We start from the raw sequence: 15,427 nt of genomic DNA on the forward strand, positions 1-15,427 counted from the left end.
GTTTTATTAGCTTGTGATGGGGTGGAGAGATCGTACATTGTTGCCTGTTACAGTCAGTTTGTGATGTTCATTTGGGCGGAGAGATTGGTTCGTTGTATGATCAGAGAAGGCCCTGGATTTTTGCTGGTAGTAGGTAATGATACTATTTGCTGGCATATACAGGGCGTTTGGCATGTAGGAATGGGAGTTTGGGGGTTAGAGGGTGGGATGGGGATTGGGATTGGGAAAAAGTTGATGGGAATTCATAAAAATAAGCCAAGTCTTTGCTTGGTTGTTGAGTGAGAATATGTAGGGATAAAATAACAATATTACAAAAATCTCCTTACCAAAACCTTTCCTTCTTTCTTTTCATTGATGGTAAGATAGTCATTTTACCACCCCTCCCTATTCCCATCTCATAATACCAGCCCCCCTTGGTATTATTTTGATAGGAATAGAAGGTATATATTCCCATTCCCTTCCCATATTCTAATCCCATTCCCACCTAACAAACAAGGGATTTTATTACAAGTGGGATTAAAAGTCCCATTCCCAACCCCAATTCCCACATAGCAAACGCCCCCACAGTTGATTAGTTTTTCTGTTCAGTCTGAATTAGTGTTTGATGACTGGTTTTCCTCTTAAGTTTAAATTAGTGTTTTGTAGAAGCTATATCTGACATGTATTAATATGGAGCAAAATTGTTTCTCTCTATTTTCACTCGCACCCCATAGATTCTCAGGGCTCAGCGCTCTGATAAGATCTATTTGACAGTTTCATTGCCTGAAGCTAAGGATATCGTAGTGAAGAGTGACCCTGAGGGACTGTTTATGTTTTAAGCTACTAGGCCACAAGAAGAGAAGTACTTATTTACTCTGGATTTGTAAGGTGCTATGTGCCATAGCACCTGAGGTTTGTTCCCTTTATTTTAACTTATGTTGTTCTATTTGCTTTGACATCTGTAAGGAAGACACTGTTGCTTGGTATGGAAACATTTTCTTTTACAAGTATAGTTGTGATGCTCTGTAAGCTTCCTATGTTTCTTGTATTCTGTGAGGTTTCATGCATGTTATGTGAGCTATAAATTACTTGCTTGAACTTTCTTTTTCTGTTTTGCTCTTATGCGTGTGAGTAGAACCTGATGGGAAGAGTGGATTTGATTGGCATTTTGCTGTACAAGTTGTCTTTAAAGTCTTCTCTTGTGTGTTTATAAAGTGTGTTTTATGTTGTTGTTTACAAATTATCCCACGAGTAGCTTAGGTGAGCAATTGAAAATCCTATAATTAAGAAGGATGTATTTATTTTTTAATGCGTGGTGTAGAGTTACATGACATTTAAGTTTTATTTAAAGCTTGCATAAGGTGGATTCTTTGATATTTTTGTCTGCACTTGGCACTTGCCAATTAAATACGTGAAATATGACCAACTTTGCCGTATGCATAGGAATTTGCTGCAATTAGTTCTATTGATGGCTTATAAATGGTGGATGCCATTGTTTCAGGTCTCAAAACTAAGCCATTGCTGCTGCTACTATTTTTGCTCTGCCGTAGCTGTTGTTGCTGCTGCCCGGAGTTGTTATTGCTAATATTTTTGTTGTGCCGGTGGCCCGGAGCTGTTGCTGCTATTCTGCTGGAGCTGCTACTACTTGAACTGAATTTATTTATTTTTTTTGTTTCTTTTTAAAGTGTGTAATTACAGTTATTAGAGAAAATATATAAGTTTTATGTATAGCAGTACAAGAATTATTTCCGTGAAGCATTAATTGCATAATCATGCAATGTAAAAATAATTAAATAAAAAAAAATTTATCAAGTTGAAAGGATTGTCATTCAAATTTTTTTTACCTCATTTGTAATTATTGAATTTGTAATGAGCATAATAATAATAATAATAATAATAATAATAATAATAATAATAATAATAATAATAATAATAATAATAATAATAATAAGCTGATGCAACGGTCCTAACAAAGGGAAATAGGCGTTGCATCTGATCTATATAAGCATTGCATCAGAACTACTGCAACGGTCTATAAGATTGTATAATGACCGTTGCATTAGTTATATAACGCTGTTGCATTAGGTCCTAATGCAACGGTCCATGAGAGAAGTATATGATCGTTGCATTAGGTCAAAAGAACCGTTGCATTAGACCTAGTGCAACGGCCGCAAAAGCAACGGTCCAATAACCGTTGCAGTAGGTCTATACAACGGTTTTTTGCCCTATTGCAACGGTTTTTAGGGGTTGCATTTGCTCATTTATGTAGTAGTGCATAAACATTCAAACAAATTCAAAAATCATGGAAATACCAACATATATTTTGCTATATACACCCGGGTGTACCGTACACCCAACTAACCTAAGGTTAGTTACCCAACTAACCTAAAGTTAGTTTTGGCTTTTCATTTTATGATAAAATTTAAAAAAAAAATGATCTAAATGAGAACAAATACTCATGGATGTACGGTACACTCGGGTGTGTATAACAACCTTTTAAACTAATAATACTAAGTGTTAACTTATGATCTACTTTCTTTTATCAATCTCTTTGGTAGCATTTACAACAGCAAACACCAAACAATCGTAATAAATATCATGCTACTTATAATTTTAAATAGCTCGCTATAACGGAGTATTTTATTTGTTGAATATAAAAAGATAAAATTAAAGAGAAATTAAAGATATATAAGGAAGCAAAAAAACTAATGAACGTTAGAATATTATTTGCTTGAAGAAAAATGAGATACATCAATTCCCTTTCTCAAAAAAAAGATACATCAATTTCCTAAAATAAGCTAATGATAAACTACCGATGCTAAATATTAGGAACCAATTCGTCCACTACTAACCCACTTATCCTCTTAACTAATAAACATAAACGTAGACATACAATACCAAATTACCAATACTTTGACTAAGTAAAACCTACTAAGCATAAAACTAAGGGTTTGTTCTCATTAATTGAACTGAACTGAACTTATTAGAACTGAATTGATTTGAACTGAACTGAAATGGATATTTTATAAGAGAAGAAAATTAGGAGCTGAACTGAAAATAATCGCATGAGAACAGGCTCTAATAATCCTAAACAACTAAGCACAACTTAGAAGCTCAACCCAACATTATTTACATACGTCCTTGCAATATGATTTTACAAAATACCCTTCCTAAAAGCTCTTCAATATCTCATTACTTCATTTAAACTACATAGCATCACCGAACAACAGACAAAAATTAGAGCATCCACATTGGTGGAGTAGTTCACAATTTCTCTTTCCAATTTTAATTCTTTCACATCATATCCCACTTACTTAAGTCACTCTTTTATTGTATTTTTTTTTTTTCACAATGGTGAGCTAGCTCACCAGCTTAATACTATCAAAAAAAAGTTGTTATATTAATTTTGGGCAAAAAAAATTAAATGAAAAATGCAAAATTTTGCCACTTGTCATATTCTTGTTGTTTATCATTGTGCTCGTGTGCCGAGGCGGTTAGTGACTTGGAAGAGGGAAGAACCTTATCCCATGAGTCACCTTTCACAATGGTGAACTAGCTCAAAATAGAAGAGAGAGTATTGTGGGGAGGGTCTTGAGTCACCCATTGTGGGTGCTCTTTAAACATAAAGTAATGGTCTCCTTTATTATTTCTGAACATCTAGAATAGTACAAGTGACTACTAGTACTCTGAGTTTTATAATTGGTTAATTCCATATATTGATGTATAAATCAAACTATGTTACTATTCAAAAAAAAAAAAAAAAAAAAAAAAAAAAAATCAAACTATGCTAACAGAGCAGAGAAATAAAATCAAAGAAGAGTGAATTTCCTAACAGAATCCTGGAAGTTACCGGACCTCATCTGCTCATTAAGATTAGCTTCAAAGAAGCAGTGAAACACGTTATTTCCTGACGTTTCAAAACAATTTCCTAATAGTTGACTCAAGATATAAAACAAAAATTGACCTTTAATTATATGTCTTGTAATATTATACTAAACCAATTAAATTTCATTTTATATACTAAGGCAACATATAGGATCAATAAGACAAGATATCATTAGCGAAACACTAATTCAAAATTAATTATGTTTAATAAACCTTCTGTTCCCTTTGCAGTGTTTTTCAGCATCATCTTCGTTTTACTTCTGTTTAGGTTGTTTTACAGGAAGAGAAGAACCGCAAGAATCCAAGCCCAAATACCAGTATCCATGGATCAAACCCAAGCCCAAGGTCAGGCCCAGTCGACCCACGAACAGCAGCCCAATAAGGGGCTGAATCAGGAAACAATAGATTCATATCCAACGATCGTGGTTGGAGATATGTTGCAATTAGATGACAACACGTGTCCCATATGTTTATGTGAATATGATCAAAGTGATGTATTGAAGGTTTTGCCAGAATGTGTGCACCGGTTTCATTGTGAATGTTTGGTCGAATGGCTTAAATTAAATGACACGTGTCCTGTTTGTAGGACTCATCCACCTCGCCTTAGTTCATCAGAAACTTAATTTTTTTTGTAATTCATAGAATATGAAGTTCTTTCTACGTTTCGTTAGAATTGAGATTTAGATATTGGATGGATGGATGGATCTCATATTCGCCTATGTTGTTAGAAAATACGAGTACTTAATTGATTTATTCATTGATCGAGCTGTCTTCGCAACAAGAAAGAAAGTGTGCTAAGTCTTGCTATGGAGTGCGATGTGTAATTTGTTGACTATACTATGTACAATGAAGGAACTGCCTTGGTCTTCTACGCTTCTTTTTTGGGCTAAAAGTCTTTATTTAGTCTATTAAAATATATGCTCTATATGTTGAAGTATGTGATGTCATTGTTGTATATATAGTTGGATGTTGTTACTCCGTATTATTTGAAAGGATAAAGTTGGATTTTTGGCTTCAAATTTGTTTTATCAGACACATCATTAAAGTTGTATATATGGATGGGGTGGACTCGCAGTGAAACAAACTCAACCAATGTTATTAATCTTGATCTTTAAAATGGCAAATACCAACCCACATGCAATTGTGAATTGTCAAAACTATCAGCACCAAAAACGTTCACTAGCTAATCTTTTGTTTTAAACTCTTGTTTATAACCCTTGGTTTGATAAACGAAACATTATTTTCAAATTGATGTGACATCTCAAAATAAGGCATCACATGTTGTATGACAGAGACACAGAGCCAAATGTAACAAAGTTTCGTTCATTCATGATCGATAAATTAATCAAGTCTTTTTTTTTCTTTTTTTTTTCCCCTTGAACGGTTGAATTGGATGCATGAGTAGTTTGTCAATTGCCATAAAAGGCCCAACGTACATGCAATTGCTCTAAGACTAATTGCACCAAAATAAAGGTTCAAACTAATGAATTTGACATAAAATGTTTCCTAGTATGCCCTTAGTATATATGATGACATAATTAGCTTTGTTTTTGACTGATCGTTCCTTGCGAGAGATGTTATGAAAGGTACCTAACATTTAAGTAGCATGGATACATCAATTTTTGATAATTATCTTCTAATTATGTGAAATTTAAGTAGTTGGATAGTCTTTAATTTGTGAACTTATATGTTCTAATTATGTGAAATTTGCGATTAATTTACATGTTTCACTGTGTCTATGGTTTTATTTCCAGTTTTCCCTTATTCATGCAACTTATAGCCTAACAGCCACATTGATATATATTAGGCATGACACAGATGGTTAACTGATTTATAATATTGAAAAAAGGAGTTGGTTTTTCTCAATTACTTACATTTTCAAAAATCCTTGTTAGGTTGTTAGGAGGTTGCACTTTTAAAGATCGACAAGAAACAATTGATGATATCAATTACAATATGATCGATTAGAATCATATCACAACTTTATAAATACACAACCAATGAATGAAAATAAATTAGTTGAAACCAAGCACAATAGCTAGCCAAGATGCAAGCCAAAGAACTACTAGATGCACAAGCTCACATATGGAATCATATTTACTCTTTCCTAAATTCCATGGCCTTAAAATGTGCAATTCAACTAGGCATCCCAGATGCCATCCACAAAAATGGCAACCCTATGACTCTTAGTGAACTAGCCAATTCACTTTGTATCCACCCTAACAAGGCTTCTTCCCTATACCGCGTAATGCGTCTCCTTGTTCATTCCAACTTCTTCACCATGAAGAAACTACTCAATGATGGAGAAGAAGTGCTTGGTCTTACTATAAACTCACAACTTCTATTGAAGGATCACCCGCTCACTCAAGCTCCACTTGTAGTGAACGCGCTTCATTCTATCAATACCGAACCATCACACTACTTGAGTAGTTGGCTTCGTGATGAGGTTGAGTCTCCTTTCCATGCTTCTCATGGGAGGGGTTTTTGGGAACATTGTGTTCATGTACCGGAACTTAACACAAATTTTAACCAAGCTATGACATGTGATTCTCAATTTGTGACTAGCTTGTAGGTTAAGAATGATGAGTTTAAGGGCTTGATTGAAGGGATTACAACTTTAGTAGATGTTGGTGGTGGCCAGGGTGCTATGGGTAAGGCTATTGCTGAGGTCTTCCCTAGGGTGCAATGTATCGTGCTCGATCAACCACATGTTGTTGAGGGATTCACCGGTAATGGCACCAACTTGATTTATGTTGGTGGCGACATGTTTAAGACCATTCCTCCTGCTCAAGCAGTTTTGCTCAAGGTAACTCAAGATAACTTGTCTTTGTTTACATTTTACTCGTACTATATCAAAAAAATATTAGTTCTAGTTGATTTGAACTTGAAATACAATGCATATGATGATATGAAGAACATAGTATAGAGTATAGTAATTATTATTTTTATGTTTTATCATTGTTTAGATTTTCAATCATAGTATAATAGAGTTGAAGAAGGCAATGGAGAACAATATAAATTGAAGTCAGTTTTTTTTGGAGTTGAACATTGAACAAATGCAAACATTAGTACCTTCTAATTTAATGTCAGAAATTTAATTTTTCTTTTTTTTTTTTGGCTTTGGTAACTTGTTGTAGTAGGTTGTTTTTTGTGATGAGTACTCTACTTGCAACTTCTCAAACTTGAGTACCTTTTGTGCAACTTTCTCCAAACTTCAGTACTCTCAATTTGTATTAACTCTAGTATAATACGGAGTAACTCTTAACCAATATTATTATTGCAGTGGATATTGCACGATTGGAGCGATGATTATTGCATAAAGATACTCGAAAGGTGCAAAGAGGCAATTCCAAGCAAAAACAAAGGAGGGAAGGTGATTATCATTGACATGGTGGTAGAGGACAAAAGTGAAAATTACAATATTGCCCATTACTCAAAGACCCAATTTTTATTTGACGTAAAGATGATGACTTTTGACATAGGATCAAAGGAAAGAACCGAAGAAGAATGGAAAAAGCTCTTCATCAAAGCTGGTTTTTGTGACTATAAAATATATCCTATTTTAGGGGCAAGATCTGTCATTGAGGTTTATCCTTAATTAATAATACGAAGTAATTTTTCAAGCATCTACAACTTAAGTATTTAAGCATGTAAGCGCATGGCGTACTAGTGTTTCCTGTTTTTTCTTATATGTAATAGTGTAATACATACCAATGAGCTAGCTCTTATATGTAATAAGTGCAATATTTTGCACATAAGCTTGATCTTAGTGGATTATATACGTTAATCTTATTATTAAGTATTATAATTCAATCATTAAGGTCTTGATGGGCATCTTTTATATTAATTTATACCGTACATAATTAAATGGAATTCTTTTATTTTGAGAAAACGATTTTAAAAAAATATGGAATGGCTTCGCCCAGGTTCGAACTGGGGACCTTCAGTGTGTTAGACTGACGTGATAACCAACTACACCACGAAACCATCAGTGTTCAACAATTGAATGTAATAAAGGTAAAGCTAATATTTAATTGGACCAATGCTTTATTTGAAACTAGATTAGTGTCTGGCGATGTACGGTAAAAATAATTTTTTTTCCCATAATTACTTGTAATATAATATAAAGAGTTGGAATAATTTATGAATGTTGAATGTAATAAATTTATCATCTCAAAGAAATATTTCGGCAAAAGTTAATAATTTTTCTTGTATTTACTAACATATTAATTTTTATAATTACGTAATAACAAAAAATTGATTGATACTTTACATTTTCCTAGAATTAGACGTATGGTATAGTTGTCGAACGTAACATTTATTTTATAATAATATCTACTTCTAATACTTAATAATTGGGAGGGGACTGGAACATAACCTCCCAAAACTAATCCCCAAGTCCAGATTAGCCCGAAAAGGTAAATCGGGTGGAACACCAAAAAAAATATCTAATATTCCATTAGTGTACAAACAAAATAAGCAAAGAAAATGAAGGAAGAAGGTTTGAAGAAGTTCTTTTAGAATAGACTTTGAGATAAAGAAGACTTTAAGGAGATTTTTTCGAGATAAGGACTTGCAAAAGTCGCCTCTCTAAACCATTCCTCTAACTCATTCGATGGATACGATACCGATAAATAAATCGTAATATTAAAGGTATTTAAAAAATAAATTAAAGTGATATTTAAAGTAATTTCCTTAATATCAATTATATGAATCAATTTTATTAATAGTTTTCGACAAAATTCGATAATATTCCGTTCAAAAGACGTTCCTGCGATAATGATAATATCTTTTACCTAAATTAGTGGCTTAAATTTTTTGTAATTAAAAGAGTTAAAATATTATTTTAGGTAAATATATATGAAAAATTAAGAACATGAAACACATTTTATATATAAATTATATATAAGAATTGGAATAATATTATTATAGTTGTATTATACAAATAATTCAGAAATAAAATTTATTTTGCTAAAAATGGAGGTGAAGTTTTGGAGGGAAAAAACAGCATTAGGAATTGACACGTGTCATTCCTGATATCTGTTTTAGTATTATAATTATAACTAGGTTAAAACCTGTGTGATGCACGGTCTACATAAAACCTATTTTTAATTTATTTTTAGTTTGTACATTTTAAAAATAAATCACTATTGTACATGAATATAATAAGAAATACATACATTTTGTAATTTTTAATTTTTTTTATTTTCATTAAAATTCTAATATAATGATCAATGTTGTCTAATCATAGTTCAATGTAGGTCATATATTAGTGTGCTATTCAAAATTGTTTAAATTTTCAACGATAAACTAATAGGGTTTAGTTGTAATGTCGAATCTTCTAATATTTAAATTTCAAAAATGTAAAATACGATAGCAAAAAATAAATAAATAAATAAATAAAAGAGATGACATCATCATTGCATTTAGGTGGGAAAATTTTTATTGAGAGAGCGACACGTGTGTAATGATGACGTCAGCAACTTCTGTTTTAGTAATAATTAATAGATAGATTAATAGCTAACGAGACAAACATGATATAAATTGAAAAAAAATGATTGATAAATATACACCCTAATTATAATTTCGATGTGATATAATTTGAGGAAAGAACAGGGGAAAAAAATAAATTAAAGAAGAAGAGGGCATTATTGTCCAAGGCATGAATAACCAAATAAGCACCTGGCTTGACCCAAAGAAAGGCATGGATTTCAAATAATTAAGAATAAATATTAGGAAAAATTGTCGGGAATAATTCGACCTTTGCCTCATCCGCCTAAAATAATCTCACCTGGCCTTTTTGATTTTTTTTTTTTTTAATATTAGCCAACGTGTAAAATATATCAGTCAAGCCTCCCGTACCAAACAGTTCGTGCGTCTATACGACGCAATTCCTTCTCTATTACTTAATACAGCCACCAAATCAAACTAAATACTTGTACGGCTTAATCTAGCTCTTGCGTTGATTTTGGCTTTATATTATAAATCTATAATCAAAGCTGATTCCAGCATATAAATGATGCAAAAGTCAAATTATTACTTTTTTTTTTACGCATAAAAGTCAAATTATTATGATAAATAAAAACAAGAGAAATTATCTAATACATATTGATAAGGACGGAGAAATTATCAACATCTAATACATAGGAGTATACTACATTAGATATTGCATAGCTGGAATGGATTGGAATGTCACTGGGTTGGAGATCATTCAGCGACATAATATAATACTTAATTACTTAAATACTTCTTCCCTAATATAATCTCTTTATTTAAAGACCAAGAATGAAAATCAATAGTTAATTTCCACTTGATCTGATTGCATTTACGCGTTGGGATATAAGGCTAAACTAAACAGCATCATTTGGTTAAAACTACTGTATATGATCTGAAATGCTGATCAAGTCTTTTACAATTAATTTCTGAAAAAAGTATACAAACACATTATTCCTTAATCTGACGACTTGCGCGCAGCATCATGATCGTTAGTGGTGACTCAGTCTGTTTGATTACTTCTCCACATTATAATTATATTACTGTAAACATTATAATACTATACCCTAAATTATCCAATTAAAATTAAAGAAATTTATAATTCACTACAATATAATCAATTAGCTTGAATCATATCACAAGCAACTTTATAAATACATAAGCAACTAACCGATGAATATAATGAAATTTTATTAGATACAATAGCCAATTCAATTAAGATGCAAGCCAAAGAATTACTAGATGCACAAGCTCACATATGGGATCATATTTACTCTTTCCTAAATTCCATGGCATTAAAATGTGCAATTCAACTAGGCATCCCAGATGCCATCCACAAAAATGGCAACCCTATGCCTCTTAGTGAACTAGCCAATTCACTTTGTATCCACCCTAACAAGGCTCCTTCCCTATACCGCGTAATGCGTCTTCTTGTTCACTCCAACTTCTTCACCGTGAAGAAACTAGTCAACGGAGAGCATGTGTTCGGTCTTACTATAAACTCGCAACTTCTATTGAAGGATCACCCGCTCACTCAAGCTCCACTTGTGGTGAACGCGCTTCATTCTATCAATACCGAACCATCACACTACTTGAGTAGTTGGCTTCGTGATGAGGTTGAGTCTCCTTTCCATGCTTCTCATGGGAGGGGTTTTTGGGAACATTGTGTTCATGTACCGGAACTTAACACAAATTTTAACCAAGCTATGACATGTGATTCTCAATTTGTGACTAGCTTGTTGGTTAAGAATGATGAGTTTAAGGGCCTAATTGAAGGAATTACAACTTTAGTAGATGTTGGTGGTGGCCAGGGTGCTATGGGTAAGGCTATTGCTGAGGTCTTCCCTAGGGTGCAATGTATCGTGCTCGATCAACCACATGTAGTTGAGGGATTCACCGGTAATGGCACCAACTTGATTTATGTTGGCGGCGACATGTTTAAGACCATTCCTCCTGCTCAAGCAGTTTTGCTCAAGGTAACTCATCTTTCATTTTAATACCATTCTCAAGTAAATTCATCATCTTGCATTACTTTCATCGATTGCTTCTAGGGGTGTAAATAAGCCGATACGTTCGTGAACTATTCGCAAACAAGCTCGGTCAAAGCTTGGTCAAAACTCGTGTGTTAACCTAATTAACAAGCTTGAACTAAAATCTTAACCTCGTCAAATAGATGAACAAAGCTCAAATAACGTGTTCGACTCTGTAATGTTCATGAACAACTCGTTTAAGTCTATTTATAAGTTTTTTCACACCCAATCAAAATTCGTAAAATTTATATATCTTTTATTCATATATGTTTGTAAAAAGTACTAATTATTTCATCATGTAATAGCATGAAAACTCCTTCATTACCTTTTTCTATAGAAAGAATGTAAACATTTTATATAAAATTAAATAGATGAGTTAAAATTTGAAAGAAACCATTTTTGTAATAATAAATTAAGGCTCGTTTAAAATAAATAAGCCCGATTTAGACCCGTTCAAGGTCGAACTTAAACTCGAAATGCAAATGAGTATGTTCGTGAACAAAGCTCGAACAAGCCAAATTCTTAACGAGCCCAACTCGAACAAGATTTTTAAAAGCTCGTTCAAGCTCGAGGTAGTTCAAATATAAATACTTCTTATCAAGCTTAGCTCGAACATACTAAAACTCGATTCGGCCCGGATCGTTTGCAGCCCTATTGCTTCCTAGCTAGGAATTTTTATTTGTGAGGATATCGTGCACTACTTTTTGAAGAACTGTCAACCAAACTACTTCATACCTTGAATATGTAATTTTGAGTCAACCAAACAGATAGGAATGTACGTAACATATCACAATTTTTATTTAAGAAGTATGTTGCCTTTTTCAATATAAGTATATAACACAATGTGATACAAGGTTACATGAGTTATATTATAACTTGTCTTTGTTTACATTTTACTCATACTATATTTAAATTAAAAAAATAATTAGAAAAAAAATTTAAAAAAACAATCCTAGTTGATTTTAACTCGAAATACAATGCATATGATGATATGAAGAACATAGTACAAAGTTTAATAATTACTAGTTTTGTGCCTCGTGCGATGCCCGAATTGTTTATTGAATATTAAAACTTTGGGCTAGGTTGAACATTTCTTGACCCGTAACCTAAAGTGACCTGATTCGAAATAACTCGTGATCCGACCCGATTGTCAAATCTACATATAGTAATAAAATCATATTAGAATGTGAAGTATATTATTCTAATCAATTAGAAAATATTACAAACGGACGTTGTACCACGTTTTGAACTATTTTCTTCGCTACAAAAGAATAAATTTATATTTTGATTATTGAGAGTTGTTATCTAATTTTTTTTTGATAAAATTATAATTTAACTAGTTTTGTGCCCGTGCAATGTCCGGGTTGTTTATTGAATTTTAAGATAAATTTTTAATTTATATGTCAAGTTTTAAAACATATCATTGATACAAAGTTAATTAGGAATTGATGTATTTTTGTGACGATTTAAATATGTAGTAGGCATGTCATGACTTATAATAATAATATCGGTGAAAAACATTTCTTGACCCGTAAACTGAAATAATGACCCTGTTCGAAATGACTCGTGACTCGACCCGATTGACAGGTCTACACACAGTGATGAAATTATATTAGATTGTGAATTATATTATTTTAATTAATAACTAGAATATATTTTAAATTATGGATGTGGTACATTTTGAATTAATTCCTTCGCTCCAAAAAAAATATTATGATACAAAAACTAAATTTATATGATAATTTATGAGAGTTATAATCTAATTATTTTTTGAAAAAAGTTATTAATCAATTTGTCATATTGGTACTTTGTCGAAAACAAACTCTAAATTAACAATTTTTAACCTAATATTCTATCCACATTTGATTGAAAATAGAATTCTAAACTAACTTTTTTATCCTACAAATTGAATTCTATATAGCTCTGTCCTACGGGCCTGTTCTCTTCCGTTGAAATTCAGTTCAGTTCAGCTCTTATGTCTAATGATATAAAGCCAAATTTCATTCTTTTAAGCTCTTATTACAACGACGCAACAAATAATAATTTCGAGAAACTGAAGGATAAAAACAACCAAACAACGGCATACAAAGAAATAGTTAAATGTATTGGAAACAATACTTCAACTGTCAAGTTAACAGCTTGGAATTCGATAATATTACATGAATTCAACCATCCCAAAAGTATGGATCCACGGCTTACTAACCATTCAATTTATAATTCAATCATATTAAAATTGTAACAACAACAACAAATACAAACTAACCAAAAGGAAAATATTCAGCTAACAAAATATATCTATCTAATACGAAAGGAGGAATGATACTAACCTATCCAAAACAAAACTATCTAAAACAAACTAGGAAGAGTGTTGATACTAACCTTAGCTTTGACACCTTCACGTAGCAGAACAGCCGCCGAAAAATCAAGCTCAGCCGGCTGGGCACCGCCGATCTGGTGGACTACAGGATGAAGCTAGGTGACGGCGTCGTTGGGGGCAGGAGGAAGAAGATAGCCTTTTGGGGTTTTTTTTTCTCTTTATTTGGGGTTAGCATTAAAGATACTAGTTAGTAGTTACATTAATAGTGGGTTAGAATAATTGCCGTGTTGGAATGTTGGGCCAATGCATCTGTTTGCTGTTCGTATTTTTACTTTTCTTTTTTTTTTTTAATTTTTTTAAATGGGTTAGATACATGTAAGTGTTTTGTGTTCTTTTGTCATAATACTATTTTATTTTAAAATTAAATAGTATATGTGTTTAAAATATTTAGAGGTTTTAAGTTTTTAATATATTTTCCATAAATTTTATAATTATATAGTAGATTTTTCATAAGAAGCTTAATATGTACATTTGTATATACACATAGGTATAGTAATATATAATCAAAGAGCACTAATCCGTAGTTAAAAATCACTAATTAATAAGTTCAGTTCAGTTCAGTTCAGTTCAGCTCAGCTCAGCTCAGTTCAGTTGATTTCAGTCAATCAGAACAGGCCCTACGTGGTGCGACACTGTGTTCACTTAGCTTGGCGAAAAGTTGGAATGCCAAGTGTCGTTGTCTCGTCGTCTGACTAAAAGGTTTAGCTTTATATATTAGTTATATGATTTGTACATAGCTTTTTTATCGAAGATAAAACTCTAAACTAACAATTTTATCCAAACTTGATTGAAAATAGAATTCCAAACTAACTTTTTTATCTTACGAAGTCTATCCAAATCTATTCAACGTGGCGCGACACTTGGCGAAAAGTTTGACTACCAAGTGTCACTGTCTCATGGCCTGGTTAAAAGTTTAGGTTTATATAATAGTTATATGATATGATATGATATGATGATTATTATTATGTTAATCATTGTTTAGAATTTCGATCATAGTTTAATAACTCTTAAACCAATATTATTATATCACAGTGGATATTACACGATTGGAGCGATGATTGTTGCATAAAGATACTCGAAAGGTGCAAAGAGGCAATTCCTAGCAAAGACAAAGGAGGGAAGGTGATTGTCATTGATATGGTTGTAGAGGACAAAAGTGAAAATTACAATATTGCCCATTACTCAAAGATCCAATTTTTATTTGACGTAAAGATGATGACTTTTGACTTAGGATCAAAGGAAAGAACTGAAGAAGAATGGAAAAAGCTCTTCATCAAAGCTGGTTTTAGTGACTATAAAATATATCCTATTTTAGGGGCAAGATCTGTCATTGAGGTTTATCCTTAATTAATAATACGGAGTAACTTTTTAAGTATTTACAAGAACTTAATTTAAGTATTTAAGCATGTGAGCGCACGGCGCACTAGTGTTTCCTGTTATTTCTTTAATGTACGGAGTACTACATATGTAATACGTAGTAAGTGCAATATTTTGCACATAAGCGTGATCTTTGTGGATTATTTATGTTAATCTTATCATTATTACTGTTAAAGTATTAAGTATATTCTATTGAATAATACATATAAGTGTCCCACACAAGAAAAGAAGAGAGAGTTAAACACTTTATAAGGCTAAGAGGTTATTCCTTCTATTGTTATAAAGT

General features: G+C 32.3%; 1 non-coding gene and 2 pseudogenes across 1 annotated transcript; 2 read left to right on the top strand and 1 right to left on the bottom strand.

The window, feature by feature from the left end:
• The first annotated feature begins 5,911 nt into the window (after positions 1–5,911).
• LOC145607502 (trans-resveratrol di-O-methyltransferase pseudogene) lies at positions 5,912–7,563 on the top strand (annotated as a pseudogene).
• A 208-nt stretch (positions 7,564–7,771) lies between these two features.
• LOC145607503 (trans-resveratrol di-O-methyltransferase pseudogene) lies at positions 7,772–15,111 on the top strand (annotated as a pseudogene).
• On the bottom strand, positions 7,778–7,851 carry TRNAV-AAC (transfer RNA valine (anticodon AAC)). Its single transcript has one exon. It is a non-coding gene; the product is annotated as a tRNA-Val (tRNA).
• Positions 15,112–15,427: the final 316 nt, after the last annotated feature.

The sequence above is a fragment of the Chenopodium album genome, chromosome 23 (genome assembly GCF_948465745.1).
Source record: "Chenopodium album chromosome 23, dcCheAlbu1.1, whole genome shotgun sequence".
NCBI classification, from domain to species: domain Eukaryota; kingdom Viridiplantae; phylum Streptophyta; class Magnoliopsida; order Caryophyllales; family Amaranthaceae; genus Chenopodium; species Chenopodium album.